At 45.2% G+C, this 24,106-nt stretch overlaps 1 protein-coding gene across 2 annotated transcripts in view; it reads left to right on the top strand.

Annotated features, from left to right (window-relative positions):
- Window positions 1-801: 801 nt before the first annotated feature.
- Window positions 802-24,106, top strand: part of LOC147034261 (uncharacterized) — a 231,089-nt gene continuing 207,784 nt past the window's right edge. For both annotated transcript variants that reach the window (XM_085879593.1, XM_085879574.1), the window contains exon 1: window positions 802-986. The gene's annotated coding sequence lies outside the window, so the exon portion shown is untranslated. The remainder of the gene's footprint in view (window positions 987-24,106) is intronic.

The following is a 24,106-nucleotide window of genomic DNA, read 5'->3' as shown; positions in this document are numbered from 1 at the left end:
TGGGATATTTGAAGACAATGACAGACTGTGGATGTGCAGAGGGGACGTAGCTTAGCTACGTAGGTTAAAAGGAACGTGCTATATTGTAAGGGACGACGTGGGAGCACGAGGTAGTTAGGGGATTTAGTGAGGATGGCAGAGTTCGGTGATGTGTGAGTTGAAGAGAGTGGAAAAAGTACATGAGTGAGTGAGGCCAGCGGGTCTGAGTGAATGGAGCGAATGTGGAATGCATGGTGCGATGAGTGATTGGGGGGAGGAGTGACTCCCGCCCAAGGGACCCCTGAGTCAGGATAAAGTTAGTCAAATTATATATATATATATATATATATATATATATATATATATATATATATATATATATATATATATATATATATATATATATATATATATATATCCTGACTCCATTTATATATATATATATATATATATATATATATATATATATATATATCCTGACTCCATTTTTATATATATATATATATATATATATATATATATATATATATATATATATATATATATATATATATATGTATACATATACATATACACACACCCACACACACACACACACCCATCGAAACTACAAAATGTCTGTGTGTGCGTGTGTCAGTGTGTCTCCTCCGTAACTCCAAAATCAATAAGACCCTGCAACCTGAAACTTTGCATGCATACTAATATAATAAAACTCCAAGGAAATGCATGAGTGAAAATTGCGTGTTTTGGTTCATTAAAACACCCCTTTTGAAGATAATTAATGGCGTTATTTTATTATATCCTTCATCAGGCGATCCTCAGCCACCTCGCTTTGTTGGGTCTTCCGGCGTTTCCTTGGTAACCTCGCTTGGGTCTGAAGCCACCATGTTTTTTGGTCTGCTCAACCATTCCTTGACTTGGAACAGACCGCCACGATCTCTTTACAATTAAGTTTTCTTTTTTCACTTTCCTCAGTCATTGTCGAATGCCTGTACTTCATCGCTTTTGTAAGTACTATAGTTTTCAAATGAGGAGTTTGGAACGATTTCATGCATGATATGATCCGATTTTCCCCGATCCACTCTCACTGACTAAAGTCTACCATCAAAATATTATTTGGGTTTTGAGGATCGGATATCGTCCGGATTAAATGTCAAAATCTGTTTTGAAATCTGATAAATTTAAAGAAATAATGAGTCTTATAACTTTGCTGATTATACCCATTTACTTTAAGCAAGCAAGGCGATGTTTCCTCCTTCTCCATATATACACAAGAAAGTATGAAATTTCCAAAGCATTAAACTTATCTTTTTCTACTGTTTGGAGAATTATATTGAGTGAACAAAACATTTAGGAACTTGCAAAAATTAACCTGCTTCATTGAGCTATATGATTTAATGCATTCACTGCTGCACCTCACACCATGTCCCCCAGAGGCACAGCCTATCCATAGCGTCTGCCAGATCTGTGTCTATATTTTCAGGTTTCGTGAGGTGCTTTGCAGGGAATGAAAGCAAATGTGGTAAAAATTTTAAAAAGGACGTTTTAAAAAGAATACTTTTTACGTTTGTGCGGACCCCGAACTGATGTACCACGTGACACGTGCACAGACGAGCTGGCAAAATGGCGTATTTTCTGCAATGTTTATTTAATGGGGGATTGAACTTTAAGATGTATCCATGGTTTTTCTGCATTAAGCAGCAACTCTCTTGAGGATAAAGTCATTATATTTCATTAAATCATTTTGTTTCATGAACTTTTGCCTGCGCGGTGAAGGCCGGGTTTAAAGTTTAAGGGATCGTTTATGGTATGCAGTGACAGCCTGGCCAATGGTTCCTTATCAACCATTTAATTGGAGTGCTTGCTTGAGTGCTTAAGCCACTTGGCGAGCACCCATTGTCGACAGCGGTACCGCGCCATGTCACCCTGAGTGAGTGGTTCGTGCTCCATCACCCTAAGCGAGTGGTTCGTGCTCCGTCACCCTGAGCGAGTGGTTCGTGCTCCATCACCCTGAGCTAGTTGTTGTGAAATAACACCCGATTTCTGAGCCGTTTGCCATATGACCGTTTTCTAAGTTGCCGAGCCAATTTTTTTTCCATCTGTCACATGCAGCTGTTTATAAAGAATAATGTTTGTGAACATATCCCTGAAACGTCTACCGAAATGCAGCTTTGTTTTTGGTAAAAGCTACTCAAGACTTCTTGGTTGTATACAATAAGTACTGTCGTTTTTAATCACCCTGACTCCAACCTGCCAATTCCTATAAAATTGCCGATATCAGCCATGTGTGTGCGTGTGCGTGTGCGTGTGCGTGCGTTGGTTGTTATCTCCATATGTGGGTTTCAGGAAGTAAATTTTACTTCCACGAATCATGGTTGTAATAATATAAGTTGCATTATGTGCAATATTACAGGGGCAATTGTGATGAATTTGTTTTTCTGTTATTGGCCCATTTCCCCGCATGTGGCCCTAATGCTCTAAAGTTGTTTGCCCTACTACAAGAGTGCACCCTTATGGAGCAGCGAGGAATTCAGGTTTGTGCTCAGCGATGATATGAAACTATGTGACTTTCTTTGGAGAAGATTGCAGAATATGGTACATAATGTATGTGGGTAGAAAAATATGCGTGAATGGTGTGACCGTCTGATTTCATTTTACTTATTTCTCTACAAGTGCAAGGCTCATGGAAGAGCAAGGTTGAATTGATAGTGGGATAGCGTGGCAACAATTGGACACAACCAGCAAACAAACAGGGAATAAATGAACAGGAAAGGATGAGAGAGAAAGAGAAAACACTGAAATCAGCAAGTAAGATTGTTGGGTTAGCCAGGGTTAATGAGGGTAATAACAGTAATGCACGAGGTGGTGGTGCACTGCCTACTTTAAGCCATGGAAGGAAGACTGGGAAAGAATGGCCTCTGGAAGATGGTTCCATAGATGGGAAAAGGCTAGTCCATCATCACAAGGCTAGTCACCTCTGTAAGGGCCCTGTCACACCTTGACGTTTTAGCCAGCGTATGGCAACGTATCAAAATTGATCGAAAACGCTGGCGTACGCTGAACTATTGATGTTTTTTTTCAGTTTTGGGCGTATTCATAATGAGTTGGACGTATGCATAACGTATTAGTAACGTACACAGAACGTTTCGATAACTTATAGATAACTTATACCAACGAATGCTTATCATGTTGTCGGCGTTCACATCTATGCCCAACGATAGTCTAACTTGTGCATAGCGCACGGCAGCGTATCGCCGACGATCACGTGGCGTAGCCTATTAATAGGCTGCTGCTCAACGATTTAAATCATAACCGCACTAGAAATCGATGTGTCAACATCACCGTCATGCCGAAGAAAAAAAAAAAAACATGGAGTCTGGAACACTGACGGGTTCCTCCTGTGAAGCCCATTTTTATATACCAATTCCCCTAAACGTTGCCAATATGCCATTATACGGTAGCTGTAAGTTAGAAACACGTTCAGTAAGTTCTGTGATCGTCCGGAACATGTCAAGTACGTCTACATACGTCAATATGCATTAGAGATACGTTACACATCGGTTCAAAGCATGTTACTCATAGGTTAGAAATAAGTTTCGGGTACGCTAAACATTACCTCGACGTGTTTTGACTTGTGAGTAACTTACAAGTAACGTGTGTCGACGTGTGTCAACGATCGCATAACGTGCCTACAACTTATGGCCAGCGTATGCGGAACGTGTCGGTCATACGCCGAGCACGTCGGAAAATTTTGAGCATGCTTAAAATTTGTCGATGAGCTCGGCGTACTACGACGTATGCCAGCATGCTTCAGCATGCTCTTAACGTATACAAAACTTACCTATAACGTATTCAACGTGTGCCAGCGTTTTAGACAAATTTTTCATACATCGGCATACGCTGGCTAAATCGTCAAGGTGTGACAGGGCCTTAAAGCATGGAACAAAGAGGTTGAGGTGGCACATGGGTTAATTATCACCATTACAGTGAAGAGTTGGTACTTGTATGTACTCCCTTAATGGACGACCTTGTGCTCATATTCTGGGCGGAATACACTTCATGCTTGTGATGGACAATGGTCCACAAAACGAATGCATTTATGCTTTGACCATGCATTCTGGTTGGTTATGCCTGGTGTTGGCTTAATGGTTAGGGTGGTGGGCTTTGGATCCTTGGGTCCCGAGTTTAAATCCCGCTCCTCTGTTGAATTAATACCATATGGGGTTAACTCAGCCTGTCATCCTTCCGAGGTCGGCAAAATGAGTGCCAGCATGCTGGTATACTCTGTCGGAGTGGCGACCCGTCCAGGATTGTGCCCAATAGCCAAGGGGACTGCTTAAGCAGCACCAATGCTCTGCAAAGAGTATGGTCCCAATCTCCTCTCTCCTGGTTGGTTGTAATCTCCATTTGTGACAGGTTTCAGAAGGTGGAGCAAAGTCCTCTCGGAACTCAATGTATCCACCTTCATTTCAGTTTCGGATCACATTTTAAATGACGAAGATATGAAGATTTCTTGTTCTCATATTTTGTAGTCCTGCAATTCCTTGTGAACTGCGTTTCCCCTTGGTGATTCCATGTAAAGCATGCCCCCTCCCCCCCAACCATATGTGAAAAGTAGTAATATTCTCCGTGAAACATGCTTGCGCCATGCTGGAACGTGCCTGCTCCATGTGGGGTAGCTCCCATGGAGTGTGCACCGGCCTCCACTGGGTCTTGTCTAAATTGGAGAAAAGCCCCAGAGGATCAGTTGGTGAAACTTTTATCTGACTTCTTCAGTTGATCCATTAAATGTTCTCCTTTTCCGTACATTCCCCATGCCTCGTGCAGAATGCAGTTTGCAGTGGAGGATGTGTCCTTTTCCTTGATGCTGCAGGTCACCTCTTTCCATTCGGCTCGAGCTTAATTATTGTTGGTTTTTGAGCAGGCAGCACCTTTTCAGCTTTTTGCTTTGATGCAGGGTGCTCTTTCTTTCTTTCTTTCTCTCTTTCTTTTATTTTTTATTTCTCTCTTCTCTCCTCTTCTCCTTTTTCTCTCATGATGAGGTTGAGATCTTCTCCATCACTGGAGATGATGGAGTTTTTATTATTTTCAGCACAAATTCCAGCTGCTCAGTGTAGCCAATATGACCACAAGCTTTGGCCTTAGGGCCAAAGTGCTTGTATATTAGTCTTGTATATTAGTTTGTCGACAAGCTTTTCTTAATTATGTACTTTGGTCTTGGTGCCGGACTACATGTGCTTTGCTTTGTTATGTTTGTTTGGTTTTTTTAACCTCTTTTTGTTTTTAAACAAAAAAAGGTGCCACTCAACAGGAATAGTGGCCATGGAGCAAGGGATCCAGAAATGTGTCCATGGATAGATTGCTTTCCCTCAGGGGGTGAGCTTCCGATTTGCTAATAAATTGCTTCCAAATAATATGTAGGCTGACATGCTATGGTTAGCTATGTAGCACCTGATGCTGCCTTATGAATTGGTTAGTTCTCTGCTTTTTACTGACTGCAACTACGCAGGAATGCATATTTAGCTTGGATATCTATCCTACTTGCTACAATTTAAAGATTTTATTAATGGGAAATGAGTATCGAAGTATAGTGGATGTGTAGTATGACAACAGGCACCTCCTGTTGATCAGGACCTTTGCAACAAATGCTGGTGTGGCACAGAGGGCCATGGCCACCATTCCAGTTCGGAGGTGTTCGTTCATCGTCATCGTCATCGTCATTGTAATCATCTCTGTCTGTCTGGTATGCATTCCTAAACCACTGTACGGAATGAATTGAAACTTGGTGGTTGTACTCGGTGTGTTCCCGGGAAGATTTGTTCGCATATTCTCTTAAATGTGTATCGCAAAGTCGTTTCTGGTGGGAATGGGTATTACAAGTTATAATGTACATATATTTCCTGCATGAAAACAATCGGAAATTATCACGCTCATTCTAAGTATTTGTTTGTTTGAGTTTTATGCATTCCTACACCGATCGCTGAACCAAATTGACTTAAAAGTGCATCTTTTGCTCAGAGTGTAGAGCAAAGATTTTTGGGACTTGGGACTGTCAACCAAACTTGCGTTTTAACTTTAAAGTGTGGGAACTATGAAAATACTATACTGCACTTGCTGCATGAAAGCAAAATATGAAGTAGACTCAGGGATGACCCAGATAATTTGGGGAAGTGGGTGAATAGGTAAATCGAGGAGCGGATCAATAGAAGAGGTAGGTGAAAAGGTATGAATGGCTAGAGGGGGAAGTCTGTGAAGGGAAAGAGGGAAGTGGGTCAAGGAGTAAAGGAAAGTATGTGAAGAGGGAGAAAAGGTCGTAAGAGAAGGGATATGTGAGAGTGCATGAAGGGGTTTGAACGTATGTATATATATATATATATATATATATATATATATATATATATATATATATATATATATATATATATATACATATATATATATATATATTGTTACGGATTTCAGAATCTGGTCTGATGAATGCATCCACACATCCAGGTCCTCAGACAGTTATTTCCTTAAATGCATGTTCAGATTAGCCCTGTCCCCATGTCTAATGGGATTTTAAATGTGATGCGTTGAGAAGGGTAAAGAATAGATCCCCTCTGTTATGGGCAGCTTTTTTATTTACGACAGACACATTTACACACGTCTTTCGCGAGCTCTGACGCCCGCCCTTATTTTTCCTCAGCAACGTTTATGCACATATTTCTTTCTCAAGCGCCGACGCCCGCCTTTTTTCGAACGCACGGGTTGTCATGGTAACGGTGCGCAAGTGGGGCGGTGTGAGCTTGGGGGAATTCTGCGCTAGCAGAGACGGGCCGCATATGTAAAAACGAATTGGAGGTCCGTTATGAGGAAAGGAAAGAAAGCGAGTGAGCAAGCGCGAGCAAACAAGAAGCGTGGAAGCGCACGAAAAAAAAGCCAGAGAGGAAGAGGAGAAAGAAAGCGAGAGTTAAAGCGTGCGAGGGAAGAAGCGAGCCAGAGAGGAAGCACACAAGTGAGGAAACGTGCAAGCGAGGAAGCGTGCAAGTGCTCAAGCGAGGAAGCGAGCGTGTGGGTGTCTGACCAGTGCCAACAACGAGACAATTCGTCCTTCCCAGTGCTTGAGCAAGCGAGCGTGTGAGTGTGAGCAGCGCCAACAACGAGTGAGGAATGGGTCAGTCACCATCGGATCGTGTGGGTCACACACCAGGGCCTAAACCCACAACAGACGAACTCGCCCCCCCCCCCCCCAGACGTCGACTGGCGTCCAACGCTGTTGGCGAGTGGGTGCACTGCAAAGCTGGGTGCTGGCGACGGACGGGACACGCACGCACACATTTCAGGACGTTTTCACTTCACGGACGACTTCTCTCTGGTGAGTGAGACGACTCTTCTCCCCCCCCCCCCCCGAATGATCTGCTGGGTACCCTTGTCTGTGTTTCGTTGTAAGTCAAACCCCGATAAGCGTCTGCTCTCTGTCTCTTTCCTGTCATTTTGATTGATTTTGCCTGATTAACTGTTCATTTCGATTGCTTTGGAATTCATTCATTTATTTACCTCAAGGCCCTGTCACACCTTGACGTTTTAGCCAGCGTATAGCAAGGTATCAAAATGGATGTAAAACGCTGCCGTACGCTGAACTATTGATGTTTTTTTCCAGTTTTGGACGTATTCTAAACGAGTTGGACGTATGCATAACGTATGAGTAACGTACACAGAACGTTTCGATAACATATAGATAACTTATATCAACGAATGCTGAGCGTATTGTCGGCGTTCGCAACCTATGCCCAACGATAGTCTAACTTATGCATAGCACGGCAGCGTGTCGCCGACGATCACGTGGCGTAGCCTATTAAAAGGCTGCGGCCCGACGATTCAAATCATAACCGCACGAGACATCGAAGTGTCAAGCCACTGTCACACCTTGACGTTTTAGCCAGCGTATGTCGACGTATGAAAAATTTGCCGAATATGCTGGCACACGTTGAATACGTTATGAGTAAGTTTTGTATACGTTAAGAGCACGCTGAAGCACCCTGGCATACGTCGTAGTACGCCGTGTATGTCGACAAATTTTCAGCATGTTGAAAATTTTTCGACGTATGCCAGCGTATGACGCACGCATTCTGCATATGCTGGCCATAAGTTGAAGGCACGTTGCGCGATCGTTGACACACGTCGACACACGTTACTTGTAAGTTACTCATAAGTCGAAATACGTCGAGGTAATGTTTAGCGTACCCGAAACTTATTTCTAACCTATGAGTAACGTGCTTTGAACCTATGTGTAATGTATCTCCAACGCATATTGACGTATGTAGATGTATTTGACGTCTTCTGGACGACCACAGAACTTACTGAACGTGTTACTAACTTAGAGCTACCGTATAATGGCGTATTGGCAGTGTTTAGGGGAATTGGTATATAAAAATGGGGTTCACACAGGAGGAACCCGTCAGTGTTCCAGACTCCATGGTTTATTTTATTTTATTTTCCTTCGGCATGACGGTGATGTTGACACTTCGATTTCTAGTGCGGTTATTATTTAAATCGTTGAGCGGCAGCCTATTAATTATATTATATTATAACCGCACTAGAAATCGAAGTGTCAACATCACCGTCATGCCGAAGAAAAAAAAAAAAACCATGGAGTCTGAAACACTGACGGTAAACATTACCTCGACGTGTTTCGACTTATGAGTAACTTACAAGTAACGTGTGTCGACGTGTGTCAACGATCGCGTAACGTGCCTTCAACTTATGGCCAGCGTATGCGGAACGTGTGAGTCATACGCTGGCATACGTCGAAAAATTTCAACCATGTTAAAATTTGTCGACGAGCTCGGCGTACTACGACGTATGCCAGCGTGCTCTTCACGTATACAAAACTTACCCATAACGTATTCGACGTATGCCAGCATTTCAGATAAATTTTTCATACGTCAGCATACGCTGGCTAAATCGTCAAGGTGTGACAGCCCCTTCAGAAAATAAAAGGTTTTTAAAATTTATAAATTTTCTTATTAATAAATTATTTATTGACTTTCAACCTGTCCATGTTTGTCCTTTCCTTCCATTGGTCAAACATTGTCCGAACCTTGATAGACTGGGAGGAAATTACCACAGTTTTGAACAAAAATAGTTGGCACGCACCAGCGGTTAAAACGCTCGGCCGCTCTAATTAAAATCTAATCAAGTTATGATTGGTGCTTTGCTGAGGGTGCGCTCCCCGCTCAGGTAACCACGTGACCTCTAGGAAAACGGCATAATTAGACGGTGGACACTGGAACTCGTGGTTAACTGGGTGGCGTTCGTGGTTCTAAAACAACCCACCGGACCACAACTTTGATTGTGAGCGGTGACCCCAGGTCCGGTTCTTCCGAGGACAACCGGGGATTAACCCCCCTGAGTAACAAGCCAGTGTCTAGGTACCCGTGGCTGCAACAATATATATATATATATATATATATATATATATATATATATATATATATATATATATATATATATATATATATATCCATCCATCCATTAGGACCATACTCTGTGCAGAGCGTTGGTGCCGCCGAAGCAGTCTCCTTGGCTATTGGGAACAATCCTGGACGGGTCGCCACTCCGACACAGTATACCAGCATGCTGGCACTCATTTTGCCGACCTCGGAAGGATGACAGGCAGAGTCAACCCCACCTGGTGTTAATTCAACAGCTGAGTGGGATTTGAACTCAGGACCCTAGGATCCCAAGCCCACTACCTTAACCATTAAGCCAACACCAGGCATATATATATATGTATATATATATATATACCTATATATATATATATATATATATATATATATATATATATATATATATATATATATATATATATATATATATATATATATATATATATATATATATATTTTTTTTTTTTTTTTTGTTGCGGGCCGAGGGGTCGGCTGAGAAGACCACTAGGTTGGAGAAGCTATGCCGCTTCCCACCAGACTCCCTGTAATTGTACACGGTCACACACGGATAATTCCGTGATGCGGCGGGTCGCTTAACCGACCGTGCACGCCAATAACTCAACCGCGTTACCGAGGGTCCTCCCATCTGTGGGTTAATCGGGTTACCTAATTAATCACGTGGTTCAATTACCGGGGAACACGCCCTCGGTACGCCTTGTCCGAACCGAATCACTTTGCTGGACCTGATCACTTTACCAGATCGGATGCAGCCGAGCGACACTGCCAAGGACGTACCGGCTAAAAGGAACGGATCGTTGGGAATAAAGTCCTAGCTAAACTAGGATACGGACCATGCTGAATCAATGAAATAAACCACAAAGACGATCTGGGAACATTCCTAATGATAATTTATTACAAGCAGGCGAGGAAAGATATGTGGCACGGTGAAGATTTATTGGGGTGTGTTGTGCAGAGGTAGAAAGAAGCGTGTGGTGCGGCAATAAACAGGCAACTTACAAAAGGGGACACAGAGCAGACTGAACGCGGAAATAATAACAATAATAATGATAACAATCTGCTTGTCTTACTTAAGCAGGCAGGCGACAGCACACACACACGCTCACACATAGACACAGAACCCGATGAAGAGGGAGTTTTGCAACCGGGGTGGGGGTTGAGGCTATGATCTCAGTACCTGTGCGCCCGATAGCACGATGTGCCACCAATACGTTTCGAGGGGGGGATGCTCTGGGGTGCGGTACCCGACAGTGGGCGCGTTGCCTCTGGCCCAAGCCGCACGTGTGGAGACTGTGCTCGTGAAGGAGGAGCTTGAGTGGAGAAGGAGCGGAGTCCAGAGGTAGAGGGTGGAGCAGTAGACGGGGTCAGGTAGGTGGGTGGGGTCGACGTGGTGTGGGCGGAGATGAGGAGGTGGAGTCGAGGAGCAGGAAGCGGGTCGTGGCGGTGTCGACGAGGTGAGGCATGGGCGAAGATGAGGAGGTGGAGCAGGAAACACAGACGACCGGGCCAGAGGGACTGCCCCGACCTTTACAGGGCCCGCAGCTCGGGTGGAGGGGCCATGCCGAATCCAAACGTCATCACCCGAATCGGGCGCTCCGATTGGTCCCGACCCCTCACGTGGCCCGACAGCTCGGCCCGGAAACCGCTTCACTTCGTTCCCGGCAAAGCCATCCCAAACATTGGCAATATTGTGCTCCGAACCCATGAGATGACATGAATTGTCCACACCGAAATTGCCACGCGAATCATCCTGCAAAACCCCCCGGGCGACCGGTCGAGGGTCCCGCATGCCCGCTCGAGCGTTCGACCAGCATCAAACAACTTTCTCGTTCCGTGCGCGCCAACGTGGCCCACACTGTACATTCCCTGGCTCGATCGCAGCCTCGCTGGCTGCAGAGACGAGAAGACGTTCACCATCCGTGGAGAATCCACTGCTGCCAGCGAGGACCGAAGGTACATCGCCATGGATAAATCCATGCACGTTTCACGAGCGGCATGCATGTCTGCTTTCGACCACATTCCATACAGTGCGCGCGGTTCTGCCATTAGGCACGTGGCCCAGCGCTCGCATTCACACGACTCCGCTAGCGTGTGCGCGGGGCGAACACCAATATGTGTCGGGTATTGAGGTTAAAAAAAGAACAAGCCGCTTCTACCCGCACACTCGTATCCTGCCCAACATGGCGTGGAGTCGGCTTTGTTGGCCTCTGTACGTGTTTCCTGCAGCGTGGGCGTCGTGCTGGCCGTGTTTCCCATGCTGTGAAAAACACCATTCGTGCAGCCTCTTTAGATGTATTTACTTGCATGCCTTTTTAATGCAATCAGCAATCCTCCCGAGACCATCGGAAGCTCGAGTCAATTGTCCAGCACCAACTGGCACACTACGTGACTCTGCGCTGCAGTTTCCCCACCATGGCGCCGCACGCGCTGATTTCCACGAGGCCCCCCTACAGCGAAGGCGCACTTGGCTGATTAACCTCAGGAATAATCTGAAAAGAAGAAGAGTGGGGATGGAATGAAGGAAAAAATGATTGAAGCAACCCCAGCTATGAGATAATCGCAACGCACTCCCTTGTTGTTATATATATATATATATATATATATATATATATATATATATATATATATATATATATATATATATATATATATACATACATACATACATACATACATACATACATACATACATACATACATACAAGGTGAATGCACCCGGCGCTGCCTGGGTTCTTTTTGAATGAATTTAATCTTCTATACATATGTCTGACGTGAGCACAGTATCAGTTCCCTATTGCGCCATGGCAGTCATACGCGAAGGGGGTTGGTGAGGGGGAAACACACCCCCTTTCCCCCCACCCCCCCCCCCGGCCGAGGGGCCTTGCCACGAAGCCTATAACCTTCCCGGGGCCCATCCCGACATTTTTTTGTTTCAGTGGTGAGCTCCTATCTTTCACCTTTCAGGAGATTAGCGCGTGCAGACAAACAATCAAACAGACAAACAAAAACTTAAAATCTTATGTTAGATATATTGTATGTGGCGTTGGCCCCATGTCAATTGGCTGAACTTGAAAAATTAACGTTACGAAATCAGGTGATGACGTCAAAATTCGGAAACCGGAAGTCGGAAGTACAATTATTTTAAGCCGCTGTCACACCTTGACGATTTAGCCAGCGAATGCCGATTTATGAAAAATTTGTCTAAAACGCTGGCACACGTCGAATACTTTATGGGTACGTTTTGTATACGTTAAGAGCACGCTGAAAAACACTGCCATACGTCGTAGTACGCTGGCTTTAAACGTTGTACATTTGGGTTGTCCTCAAATTTTTGCATGCTTGAAATTTTACGACGTATGCCGGCGTATGACCCACACGTTCCGCTACGCTGGCCATAAGTTGTAGGCACGTTATGCGATCGTTGACACACGTCGACACACGTTACTTGTAAGTTAATCATAAGTCGAAACACGTCGAGGTAATGTTTTGCGTACCCGAAACTTATTTCTAACCTATGAGTAACGTTTTGTAAGCACGCTACACGAACGTTGTTCACACTTCGTAACACGTTACTTGAAAGTTCCTCATACGTTGAAACACGTCAAAGTAATGTTTAGGTTACCCGTGACTTATTAATAACCTATGAGTAACGTGCTTGGGAATTATTTGTAAAGCATGTCCTACACACAAATACGTATGTAGATGTATTTGACGTCTTCAGAACGACCACAGAACTTACTGAACGCGTTTCTAACTTACAGATACCGTATAATGGCGTATTGGCAGCGATTTGGGGAATTTGGATATAAAAATGGGGTTCACAGGAGGAACCCGTCAGTGTTCCAGACTCCATGGTGAGCAGATGTCCATGTCATCCGAGAGATGGAGGATCCGGCAAGGCTGAGACGAGAATACCTACTAGCTGTCCTCCGACATCAACATGACGTCATCGAGTTGACACTGCACCAGTTGCGTGCCAATAGAGCCGGGAGAAGAAGACGTGAACGGAGGAGAAGGAACTGGGTCAGACCATGGATCGGGAGGCGACGCCATGACGGCATATATGACCAGCTCATGGTGGAACTCCGGAACGAGGACCATGCATCCTTCATCAACTTCCTGCGAATCCCCCTAGGGATGATCGACGAGCTGCTAGCCAGAGTGGGTCCAAGGATAACCAAGCATTATTATTAAATCATTTCAATAGTCCAGTGGAAGCGATTTAACTCGTTCAATGGAAACGATTTCAATTGCCGAGCACCAGCGTCCAAAAACAATAGGCGAGTGACAGGCATTTATTAAAAGTGAAGTTGCAGCCTATGAATAGAAAACCTCACGTAATCGTCGACGATACGCTGCCACGTGATGCATACGTTAGACTATCGTTGGGCATCGGTTGTGGACGCCAAAAACACGCTAATCGATCGTTGGTATAACTTATGTATAAGTTATCGAAGCGTTCTGTGTTCATTACTAGTACATTATGCATTTGTCCAAGTCGTTTTGAATACTTTAAAAACTGAAACAAAAAAAATAGTTCTTGGTGGTAATGAGAAAAAAAAAATTAGCCGAAAAGAACATCGAACAATGGTGCAAAGTAGTCTCCTATTCGTGGACGCAACAAGGATCCATCATCACCCACACCCTCCCCATCACGCTCACCTACTACTTCTGATATGGACCTACTACTACTACTAATACTACTACTACTACTACTACTACTAATACGCTCATCTAATACTACTACGACTGACATTGACATCTACTCAACATGGAGTCTGGAACACTGACGGCTTCCTCTTGTGAAGCCCATTTGTATATCCCAATTCCCCTAAACGCTGTCAAATCACCATTATACGGTAGATGTAAGTTAGAAACACGTTCAGTAAGTTCTGTGGTTGTCCGGAATACGTCAATCAAATTCGTCTACATACGCCAATGTGCGTTTGAGATACGTTACACATTGGTTCAAAGCACGTTACTCAAAGGTTAAAAATTAAGTTTCGAGGATGCTAAACATTACCTCGACGTGTTTCGACTTATGAGTAACTTACAAGTGAAGTGTGTTAACTATCGCGGAGCGTGCCGAGAACTTATGCCAGCGTATGCGGAACTTGTGAGCCATACGTCAAGTACGTCTTAAAATTTTCAGCATGCTTGAAATTTCACGACGTACTAGACGTACCACGGAATATGACAGCGTCCTTCATTGTTTTTCAGCGTGCTCCTAACGTATACACAACTTACCCATACCGTATTCGAAGTGTCAGGTCAGGTCAGGTATGGGAGCATGTGCCAGAACAGCACGTCGCTGCGTCCACTTTCCGCCGGTACTCCAGGGGCCTCCGTCTGGCCATCCTCCAGGCAGATGCCAGGCCCATCCCCATCTCCTTGAGATGATGGTCAACCTGTTGCAACCATGAGGCACGTGGTCGACCCACTGGCCTCCTCCACTCATGAGACTCCCTCGCTGAGAGAATCTGGTGAGCAGGATCAGAGTCAGGAAAACGAGCCACATGTCCATACAGCCGCAACTGACGCTCACGGACTATGCAGGTAACAAATCTCATCCGAGTCTCTCTCAGCAACCGCTCGTTGGACACAAAATCTGACCAGCGATAGCCAAGGATTCTCCGAAGAGACCTGGTACCAAAGGAATTAAGTCTCCGTCTCAGATCCTTGGTCAGAGTCCAAGTCTCGCACCCATAGAGCAAGACTGGAAGTACCAAGGACCTGAAGACTCGGACTTTCGTCCTCCCGCACAGGTACCGGCAGCGCCACACCCCATGATCCAGTGAATCCATGACTCCCCAGGCCCGACCCAGACGTCTATTGACCTCTGACTCGCAGCCAGCAGAGACATGAATATCACTGCCAAGGTAAGTGAATCTCTCCACGACCTCAACATCCTCACCACAAACAGACACAGACAGGACAGCAGCATCCAAGATGTCACCGAAAGCCTGGATCTTAGTTTTGACCCAAGAAACCCGTAATCCCAACGGCTCCGACTCCTCATTCAGCACCTCGAGGGCCCCCAAGAGGATGTCTAAAGTCTCCGCAAAGATGACTGCATCATCTGCAAAGTCAAGGTCCGAGATCTTGACATTCGCAAACGATGCACCGCAGCTTGATCTCTCCGACATCCTCCCTAAAATCCAGTCCATACAAGTGCTGAAAAGTGTGGGGGCAAGTACACATCCCTGACGAACTCCAGTAACAACTGGAAATAAGTCAGAGATGGTACCACCACACTTCACAGCACTCTCAGTACCAGAGTAGAGTTCAGACATCAGATCGATCAGTTTTGGTGGCACCCCACGAAGACCAAGAATCCTCCAGAGGACATCCCGATTCACTGAATCGAACGCTTTACAGAGATCAACATAGGCTGCAAGCAGCCCCTGCCGAAACTCTCGTCTGCGTTCGGTGAGGACACGAAGTGCAAGGATACGGTCAATCGTTGACCTCTTTGGTGTAAAGCCTGACTGCTCTGGACGCTGGTGCTCAAGCAGATGGTGGCGAACCCTATCGAGAATTATCCGAGCAAAGACCTTGCCCGGCACTGAGAGCAGCGTCACCCCTCGGTAGTTGTTGCAGTCTTGGCGATCACCCTTCCCTTTCCAGAGAGGGACAACAAGGCCCCTCTTTCAGTCAGTTGGGATGATGCCTGTGCTCCAGGCAGAGCACAAAACTGCATGCAACGACACGAGTGCAGCATTTCCACCAGCCTTGAGAAGTTCGGCATGGATGCCACAGATCCCTGGAGCTTTGCCCCGTTTCAACTGGTTCACCGCAGCCCGTGTTTCCACAAGCGTAGGTGGACCACAGTTGATTCGAGGGTCAGCAACAGGGATTGTAACACCCTTGACGTCCAACTCGACAGTTGGGGGATCAGCCTGGTACAACCGCTCAAAGTAACCGGCCCAGCGGGCCTTCACTTCAGACTCCTCTGTCAAGAGCCTACCACTCTCTGCTCTAACTGCAGTGCTCCGAGGGATGGGCTTGGATGAACGTAATGCGCGAATTCCCCTGTAAGCGGGACGAGAATCACCTGTCCACAGGTGATGCTCTACCCCCTCACAGATTCCTCGCACATAGGCCTCCTTGTCCACCCTCAGTGCACGTACAGTTTTACGCCTCAGCTCCCTCAACAGCTCAGCTCTGCCATTCAGCCTGGCCCTGCGACTCTGGTCTATGGTATCCAGTGTCCCTTGAGAGACAAAATTCTTCTTTGCCCTGCGGTGAGCTCCAAGGCATCCACCGGCAACATCAAGGACGGTGGTCTTGAAGGCGCTCCACAACTCTTCAGGACCCCCCAAAGCACCCAGACCCCCAAGTGTCCACTCAGCCTGTTCGCAAACTCCTCAGCTACTCTCTCATCCCTGAGCTTGGCAACATCCAGCCTCGGCTGGGATGGTACCATTCTCCAGGATTTAAGGTGCAGCTTTAGAGTTGCTACAACAAGCCTGTGGTCAGTATTGAGGAACTGAGCACTCCGGTAGACCCTGCAGTTGTGGATCATCCTCCAACGACCGTCAATGAGGACATGGTCAATCTCCTTTGCCACACCGCCAGCGTTGGAATACCAAGTCCAGCGATGAGCTTGTGGGCGCTGAAACCATGAACCAGCCACCCTAAGTCCATGACTTCTTGCAAAGTCAAGGAACTTAGTGCTATTCTGGTTCATAGTTCCTGACCCATGGGGACCAACACGCACCTCATAACCGTCCCTATCAGTTCCAGTCGATGCATTGAAATCCCCCAAGACTAGAAGTGTATCTCGTCTGGGGCACTGATCAACCACAGACTCGAGTGTGGCGTAGAATGCATCCTTCACGGTGAGATCACTCGCCTCAGTCGGAGCATAAACAGAGACCAGGGAAATGACACCTAAGGAGTGACGAATCCTTAATCTCATAATACGCTCGTTGACCGGTGTTACCTCAATTATCATTGGGGTCAGCTTATTGGACACAGCTACAGCAACTCCTTGGGTATGGTAACCATCAGAGCGACCAGACCATTAGTAGGTGTAACCACCCACCATTATCTCGCCGCAATCCGGTCTCCGAACCTCAGAGAGAGCTGCAATCCCGATGTCCAAACGCTTGAGCTCAGATGATAATAGAGACAGGTGATCATCCTCTCTTAGGGATAGGACATTCCAGGCACCCACCCGAAGGGACCGCCTCAGGTTAACCCAAGGAGACCGCCGTCTGGTGGACGACACCTCAGCACCACTCCGACACACTCTCCCGCAATCTGACCCAGGGATGTTACCCCGTGGTTTCCCTCCTATCAAAGATTGGGGGTCCCGAAGGCTTTGCCCCAATCCCATCATCCGGTGAGCTGCCCTGCGAAGGGAAGCTGCACAGGAGGTACTCCCACGGAGTGGGTTTTCAGATTTTTTTGCGTTTTTGCGTTTTGCGGAATGAAGGGTTTTACGGTGGCCGGAGTGCAAATCCTGCCACCAACCTCCTAATAAGAGGTGACCCAACTGCAGGAGGACGTCCGCAGACACAGTTGGGCACTAGATATGGATGGCCGTTGGCTCACAAGGAGCTCCTCCGCCCTTTGACAGGTTTTGTTTTTAATCCTGCTGGGTGTCCATATCCAAACACCCTCCTCACCAGAAAACCTGGTGGGGGGAGACGGTTTAGTCGCCGACAACCCGACCATGGAACAGGTTAGTACAGGTTTACATGGTACCTGTAGCAGGTCACAGATCTAACCTGACCTGACATTAATTCGAAGTGTGCCTGCGTTTTAGACACATTTTTCATAGGTCGGCATACGCTGGCTAAATCGTCAAGGTGTGACTGCGATGTTGACACTTCCCATTTTCAGGCGGTTATGATTTAAATCGGCGTGCGGCAGGTTTTTAACAGAGAACGCCACGAGTTCGTCGGCGATACGTGCAGCGCACTATGCCTAAGTTAAACTATCGTTGGGCATAGGTTGTGAACGCCGACAACAGGCTAAGCATTCGTTGGTATAAGTTATCGATAAGACAACCAAACGTTCTGTGCCCGTCACTAATATGTTATGCATACGACCAACACGTTATGAATACGACCAAAACTTTAAAAATAACCTCAAAACTTCAGCGTACGCCAACGTTTTACATACAATTTTATACGTTGCCATTGCTGGCTAAAACGTCAAGGTTTGACAGCGCCTTTACATCGGGACACTCCCGGGTACATGTTCTTTCTATTCAGCATGTGAACTTTGGTGAGGATCAGTCCAGTACTTTTCGCGTGCATAGGTCACAGAGAAACACACAGACACACTTTCAACTTTTCTATATGGAGATATATATATATATATATATATATATATATATATATATATATATATATATATATATATATATATATATATATATATATATGTATTGGTGTATATATGTATTTATTGGTGTGTATATATATATATATATATATATATATATATATATATATATATATATATATGTATATATTGGTGTATATACATATATATATATATATATATATGTACATATATATATATATATATATATGTACATATATATATATATATATGTACATATATATATATATATGTATATATATATATATATGTATATATATATATATATATGTATATATATATATATATATATATGTATATATATATATATATATATATATATATATATATATATATATATATATATATATATATATATATATATATATATATATATATATATATATATATATATATATATATATATATATATATATATATATATATATATATATATATATATATATATATATATATATATATATATATATATATATATATATATATATATATATATATATATATATATATATATATATATATATATATATACATACATATATATATATATATATAAAAACAGGGTGTCCCAAAAAAAATATACAACTTTTCATCTGCAAAGAGGATGGTCATAACATAACTGCAAAGAGGCTGAAAGGTTGAAGTTTATTGTACCCATGTCAAAATTGCCACCAAAATTTAAATTTTAGTGTAGAATCGTCGTTTTCTTTTCGACCACATGTTCGACGTAGGCTCCACGTTGTCTGATGCCTGCAAACGCGTTGTCATGTTCTCCATCACTTTTGGAAACGTTTCCTGAGGAATGTTCTGGATTTCTCAGTGGATGTTTTCCTTCAGCTGATCAAGAGTCTGAGGCCTAGGGTTTCCATAGATCCTTCCTTGAGATACCCCTACAAGAAGAAGTCTGGAGGAGTAAGGTCAGGGGAATACGGTGGCCACTCAACGTCTTCTTAGAGGGAGATAAAGCGGCCCTCAAAATGTTGGTTGAGAAAACGCCTTATTTGGAAAGGCATGAATGTCTTGGCGAAGGATCCTCTGAACGGTGCTCTTATGCATGTTTGTCTCGGCAGAAAGTCGTCGAATCAATTTTTTTGGACTCTGAACGACCGATTGTCTCACCATTTCCACATTTTCTTCACTACCACCTGTCCTCTTCCAACCACTGTGACCCTTGTGAAGGTCACAGATGGTTCTCACGTTGGTAAACTTTACGATGGTGCACTTTATTGTCCGAAAGTTTGGTGCATGGCGCAAGTGGATACCGAAATGTCTCGAGTAAAGACGTTGCACCTGTATGACACTTTTCGTCTGGTGCCAAAGTTCAACAATTTTCGTCCGTTGTTGTACGGTCAGTCTTGGCATTTTTCTGGCACTTGCTTGGTATCAAAATAAACTTCAGGGTCTCTGCAACAAGAAATGAAGCATTAGTGAAAAAAAATTACTGCTTTTTTGGATCAAACGAAGTATTTTAATAGTTGTATTTTTTTTTTTGGGACACCCTATATATCTGTATGTATATAGTGTGCACACCAATTGGATAGTCATCATTGGTTCGATATTTTTCGGTATACCATCCTGATGAGGGCAAATAAGCCTGAAATCCGGATCGGTGGTTCCATTTGATGTTTCGCTGATGATGATGACCATGTCAACTTTGTCAAAGAGACAGAGTCACCGGGCCGAAGCCTTTGTGTTGGAGGCGATGCTTTTGTGTGGACTGTGTCCAATGGGGATCAGCGGAGTGCTCGTCACACTTCTCATGTTTCGATTTTCCTGCTGGTCACATTATGTGCCTTATGGTTGAATGGTTTGCATTCGCAAGAACAATTGTCTGGGTGGCAGATGGATGGTTGTTCTTTGCGGATTATGAGGTTTTACCGTGTGAGACATAATCCGCGGCGATGTTCACCGTAACAGTCAGGAGGTGCGTCTTGATGTATAAATGACGAATGTGGTCATCATTGGTTAGATATTTATTGGTTATACTTTCCTGATGACGGCAAATAAGCCCAAAATCTGGATCGGTGGTTCCGTTTGATGTTGAGAGGATGATGACCATATAATCTTTGTCTCTTTGACAGAGTTACCAGGCCAAAGCCTCTGTGTTGGAGGCAACGCTTTCGTGTGGACTGTGTCCAATGGGGATCAGTGGAGTGCCGTCACAATCCTCATGTTTTGATCATATATATATATATATATATATATATATATATATATATATATATATATATATATATATATATATATATTTGCGAATTCGTGCCTGCCGGTGTGCGATCGGCCGCTCGACTCGAATGGCGGCCTCCTCGCCCACTGGAAATGGACAATTCTGTCGTGACCCTCTCGGAACAACGCCGGGAGTTAGTCACGGGTGGGGGTTTAACCCCACCACGACTGTGCCAATTGCCCACCTGCGCAGGATAGGGTTGCTCACCAAATTCGATCTACCTAAGTACCTGCGCTGATGGTCGACCGGGCGATCGTACCTCGCCGCAGGCCGACTCCGGACACGAACCGCTTAAGCGGTCCGTTCCGTACTATCGGGATAACCGAGCGGTGTTATCGTCGGCCTTGACGGTTCTGATTAATTATCGGGCGTTTTAAGCCCACTACGAACCCTTTTACGTGAAGCAGGATGGAGGGTCAATAAAGAAAAGACGAAGCTAAACGGGAAAACAGTTCACACAATGCACATTTATTACTCGACACACGGAAAGCACACATATACAGCCAAACAGTCAGAACGTGTAGACAACGACGCAGAGTTACAACCAAATACACGTACACACGGCAACACTTACAGAGTTCTACTTTACAGACGGCGCCACACACATTCACTCAAAAGTAAAGGAAAGAAGGCACCCTCATAGACAAGGGGGCAGACGGGCCTGTAGGCCAATATATGCACGGGACCTGAAGGAGCAGCCAGGTCCGCGAGACCGGGTGGGTCCTACCCGCGTCCTCGTGGCGCGTTGGCGGACGAGCCGCAGACGTGGCCGCGTGGCTGTGCCCCGACTCCATGCTCCTTCGTGGGTTTCGTTGGCACAACGTGTGGAGTGGGGTGGGAACGGGGCCCCCTTTGTTGCACTATCTCAGCGCGGGGGAAAAGGGGGAATTGTTGATGCTCTGGGGGAGGGAGAATGGCTGGCTGGCTTAGGTCCCGCGATGAGCGATCTCCCACCGCGACCACGTCGCCGACCGCCGTCCTTCTCGCCTCGGACCCGAGCTGCTTGGCCTCTTCCCCCAACTCTCCTCAGCCGATTGCAGAACCCAACTCGATGCCTTCGCCACCCAACTCCACTCTCTGCCACACTCCGCCGCTGCCACACTCCGCCCGATGACTCTCACCAAAACTCACTCTCTGCCTCCAAAACTGACTCTGCCAAAACTCTCTCTCTCTCTCTCTCTCTCTCTCTCTCTCTCTCTCTCTCTCTCTCTCTCTCTCTCTCTCTCTCTCTCTCTCTCTCTCTCTCTCTCTCTCTCTCTCTCTCTCTCTGTCTCTGTCTCTGTCTCTGTCTCTGTCTCTGTCTCTGTCTCTGTCTCTCTCTCTATCTGTCTCTCTCTCTCTCTCTCTCTCTCTCTCTCTCTCTCTCTCTCTCTCTCTCTCTCTCTCCCAAAACTCTCTGCCACGATTCGCCTTGCGCTCAGTGTTTTATAGGCCGGCAGGAGAACCAATATGCAAATTTCCGGATCAGGATGTGCTCGGGGGCGGAGCCACGCTCGCCCATTGGACGGAGGAAAAGTGGGCGTGAACCTCCCCTGATCCTAGAATTTGCATATTTCGATTTCACACGGACGCGCCTGGAGGCGGGGCCAAGCCGCTCCGCGGTTGCTGATTGGACGGATCAGAAGTGGTCGTGCAGCATTCTTGATCCGAATTCTCCCTCGGAAAGGCCGCTATTTGCACTCGCGGCTCGGTGCGTATCGCTTGAACGAGCCCAAGACAGCCCGACGCTCAGTGTTCACAGGTGGTGGGGGAATGGCCGTAGAAGGAGAGAGGTGAGGGTGGTGGAGGGTTTTTGGTGGTGGTTTGATGTTTATGGCGGTTCAAAATAAAGATAGAACAGAAAAACGGCTATCTCAAAGCGTCGCAGCCCGAATGAATCACATAAATTCCCTCTAAACAACGGGTTTGGGGCTAACTACACATGTACTTACAGTTATCTCACCTACGGGCCCTGAATGGTGGTTTGCGAATTTCCACAGCCATAACTATATATTATATATATATATATATATATATATATATATATATATATATATATATATATATATATATATACACTGTTATGGTTGTGGGGGTACATGGAGGAATTTAAAAGGAAAGTTAGGATTGAATGTAGTTGCTTGGTCCATGGATGTGAAGGAGACATCATGATGTTTAAGTAGGGAAACTGTGAGCTCAAGTGTTACGTGTCACCACATAGGGGGGTGGTGCATTGTTAATTAGATAGGGATTAAGAATAAGTTCCACCAGTATGGGATTGCTCCCATGTGACTTTTCCCGATGTTTTTGTATTCCAAACAATGGAAGAATTGTGTTTTTATAGCATGACCAAGTAGGAAAAAGCCCCACCTCCAAGGGTGATGGCGGACGAAGTCATGCCCCGGAGGCTTATGATTGATGGGCATGACATGAGTGAGAGGAAGAAGAAGAGGGCACTTGAGGCAGGTGATCAGAGAAGATGGGGAAGCAGCTCGTAGCAAGGAGAAAGGCACGAGTGCAGAGTGAGGGACGCACGCGTTCAAGAAGAAACGTAGCTCGGAGATGGCCTGTAAGAATAGGACTTCACTGCTGGCTTTCCTTCGACCCATGAAGAAGACTGCACGATGCTCGTATTCGTGCTGATTTGATTTGGCTTGCGTGGTGAAGTAAGACACTGGCCATTGACTCTTGGCTGGTCGTGTGGGATGGGCCTCAAAGCCTTGTGTGTGTCACTGAAGGGGACGGACGGTGCGATTATGCAAAGCCGTGGCATTGGTGAGAACGATCGACGAAGAAGCTGCACAGGGTCTCTGAGCCTTGGTGTTGAATACCGCTCACAAATTTCCTGATGAACGTTCCCGCTGCGAGAGATCAACTTGGCGCCATTTTGTGCGCGTCTACACGTGAAAATCGAAGCGCCTTCATTCCACGTTCCAGAAAGACCATCTCTGGACCAAGCTGAGTGCCAGAATAAAGGAGGATTTTCTTTTGTTTTGTTTTTTTTCCTTTTTAAAATTTAATTATTTTTTTATTTTTTATTTGTATACCTTGGTCGAGGCTCGTATGAGAGCTAACACACAACTCACAGCAAGGAGGCATAAGACAAGAGGGG

The sequence above is a fragment of the Eptatretus burgeri genome, chromosome 1 (genome assembly GCF_056783735.1).
Source record: "Eptatretus burgeri isolate ZD-2024b chromosome 1, Ebu_testis_v1, whole genome shotgun sequence".
In the NCBI taxonomy this organism is placed as follows: Eukaryota; Metazoa; Chordata; class Myxini; order Myxiniformes; family Myxinidae; genus Eptatretus; species Eptatretus burgeri.
The sequence above is the reverse complement of the archived record's forward strand: the minus strand, read 5'-3'. Positions and strand labels throughout refer to the sequence as shown.